Source organism: Salminus brasiliensis, chromosome 4 (genome assembly GCF_030463535.1).
Source record: "Salminus brasiliensis chromosome 4, fSalBra1.hap2, whole genome shotgun sequence".
In the NCBI taxonomy this organism is placed as follows: Eukaryota; Metazoa; Chordata; class Actinopteri; order Characiformes; family Bryconidae; genus Salminus; species Salminus brasiliensis.
Window position 1 is genome coordinate 1,275,883 of NC_132881.1, and position 3,276 is coordinate 1,279,158.

Sequence of the window (3,276 nt, forward strand, 5' to 3'; positions counted from 1 at the left end):
TCACACAGTGTCTTCAGCACTTGAGTAGATTGCTGTGTAATTTGAGAGTTTATATTATATATGGTTTTTTAAGGAGTAACCCCATCAAAATTTCACCCTAACTCAGACTGGGAGAAGACTTTATTCAGAGTTGGGTATGGTGTGAAACTGCTGGACATTCATGTCTACACATCACTGTCCATTGACCGTTGGTTCTTTGTTATTGTGGATGGGTCGCTGTAGAGTCCAGCTGCCTTTAATTTCAGATAACTTTAACTTTAGCTCGTTTCAGTCCCATTTTGGTCGTTTTCCCTTAATAAATGCTGAAGCCGTGTTGTAGAACATTTGGCCACTCAGTCCGACTAAAGGAGGCATGTTCCAGTGGGAACGTGACATCAGTGAATATCCTCTATAGTCTCAAGTTGGTCCTGAATTCGTCCACAATGACAGCATGGTTTTGGTTAGCGTGACTTTTAAGGGTTAATTTGCGTTACAGGGTTAATGTGAAGTGAATAAAGTATTCTACAGAAATCAGTCAAGGCAGCTGTTTGACGTAAACACTGGAAATATGCCACATAAGCTGCATCTCATGACGCGGTCTGTACATCCCGAGCGCTCGTCTTCATTTGATTCATTGAAATGTGCAATATAATTAAATTAGACCCCCGAGGTCCCTCATGGTATACTCTGATGTGCCTCTTCTGATGTCATGGCTGTCCAATGAAAAACATATATCTCAAAAATAACAGCTTTCAAAGGAAATCAATTTAAAATTTAGAGGATAACTATTAGTCCATTCATCCAGAATTCTTCACACGGTGTCCACAGCAGCTACAGGGTTCAAACTTCAGAGAAAGTGAAAAACAAATGGACAAATTGGAGATTATTGGACAGCATTGGACAATATTTTACAGCGTTTGATGTTTTTTACAATAAACAGACAGAGGACAAACTCGAACCCGTCCATACAGAATGTAAATCAAATAGTTATTAGTTAATAGTTAGGCGTTGCTAGATGGTTGCTATGCAACACTGTGATGCATTTTCAATGCAATGCACATAGGATACTATGTGCTTGCTATGGTATCCCAGGTGGTTGCTTGGATCATTGTGATGGGGTTTCTACACGGTTGCTATGCTGTTTGAAGTAGTTGCTATGCTATGTTGTCTCTGGTAGTTATGCTGCTCAAAATGGTTGCTATGCTGTTCAACATGGTTGCAATATTGTCACAAAGTTGCTCTGCAGTGTATAGGTGGGTTCAAGCTATTGCTAGACAGTTGCTATGGTGTCAAACGTGGTTTATTCGATTAGAGGTAATTAGATTCAAATAGTTTTACTAAACAGTAGAGCTAAAACTATATGATGTTTTTTAAATTTATTTAACATTAAAGTATGAGACAGAAGACAAACTCAAACCTCTCCATGTAGAATATCAATCAGACTGCTAATATGCCATGTCTGATGACATGTTACTATATGCCTGCAATGGTATCCAGGGTAATTGCTAAATTGGGAATGCTGTTTGAAGTGGTTTCTAAGCTACGTTGTCCCAGGTTGCTGCTTTGGGAGTTAAAGGTGGTTGCTATGCTGTTTAAATTGGTTGCAATATTGTCCCAAAGTTGCTGTGCGGTGTATAGGCAGGTTCAAGCTGTTGCTAGGTAGTTGCTATGGTGTCCAAAAGGGGTTACTAGCATGCTATTTGCCTGCTGTGATATCCCAGGTGGTTGTTAGGTGTTAGGTGTTCAGTATTCTGCATAGTTGCATGTATGGTCAAATGTATTGGGACACCTGCTCATTCATTGTTGCTTCTGAAATCAAGTGGTATTAAAAGAGTTAATCCTGCTTTCGTTGGAGTAACTGTCTCTACTGTCCAAAGAAGAAGGCTTTCTACTAGATTCTGGATGGAGCATTGCTGTGAGAATTTGATTGCATTCAGCGACAAGAGTCTGATCTATGAAGCTGTTAGCAACCTCCTAGCAAAACCTGGGAGCTTATCCCTGCAGCTTATCCCTAACTCATCCCAAAAAACCTGCATGGAGCACCACCATCATTCCAGAGAACACAGCTCTTCCACTGCTCCACAGCTCAATGCTGGGGGGCTTTATACTCCTCTAGCCCACGCCTGGCATTAGGCAGCATGGTGCCAATAGGTTCATGTTGATCTTCTCCAGAGAGTCCTATTCTATTGGCAGTACTTCTCTACAGGGGCTAGACAGGCTGTGTATGTGTGAGCATTTGCACATCTGTGTAAGTAATGGGTGCCACTTAAAGTAGATAAATGCGTTTATCAGAGGGGTGTCCACAAACTTATAGTGGACATGTAGTGTAGATATCAGTATATGTTTGTGAGAGTACCGCCGAGGGGAGAGGCAGCACAGTTCCCTGAATAAAGAGAGATTTATGGCCCGGTGTCCCGCTCAGCTGCGGATTCCGAAGCTGCTGGATCCACTAATAGGTACTTTCTTATCCCTCTCTCAGCTAAGTGATAATAGGTTTTCCTCCGTGCTGCTACACACCGAATGGAGATAGCAGACGTTGGGTCAGTTGGCTTCAGGCAGACGGACTTAGCGAGTCTGGACAAAGCATTAGGGCAGCACGGCCCGAGCGCAACCCCTACAGCCCCTTCGGCGTGATGGATGTGCTACGCGGCGGTTATTTGTTGAAGGCAGGCCGCGGTGCTCAGGTTTGGACGGGGATGAAAAGTCCCGCTCTGATGCCAACGCGCTGGAAAAGCCCAAAGAAAACAAACACGCGTGCGTCCAAACCAAAACACTTAACATGATATGTGGACGACGCGGCAAAGCTAAGCTAGCGCAGACCCTGGACGTCTTCGGGGTCACTGTCGTGATGAAGCGCTTTGAAGCAGCAGTGATTAGAAACGCATGTGCAGCTGCACAGTAAATATTACTGGGAGCATTTTAATTACTTGCGTGTTTACAGCAAGGTAAAAGTTAGGCTCCGAGGTAGGTCCACATCTGCGGAGAGCAAGATCCAGCCACCAGCCTCGTCCTCGTGGGGGTTTCTCTCCATACAGACAGAAAACACCAGAGCATCAGCAAGTCAGCCCGAAAAACCCTGCCTTTTCTAATACACGCATAATCTATCCAAAAGTTTGTGGACAGCCCTTCGAATGAATGCATTCTGCTACTTTAAGTTGCACCTATTGCTGACACAGATGTGCAAATGTACACACACAGCTTGTCTAGTCCCTGTAGAGAAGCAGTACTGGCAAAAGAATAGGACTCTCTGGAGCAGATGCACATCATGAAGCTATTGGCACCATGCTGCCTAATGCC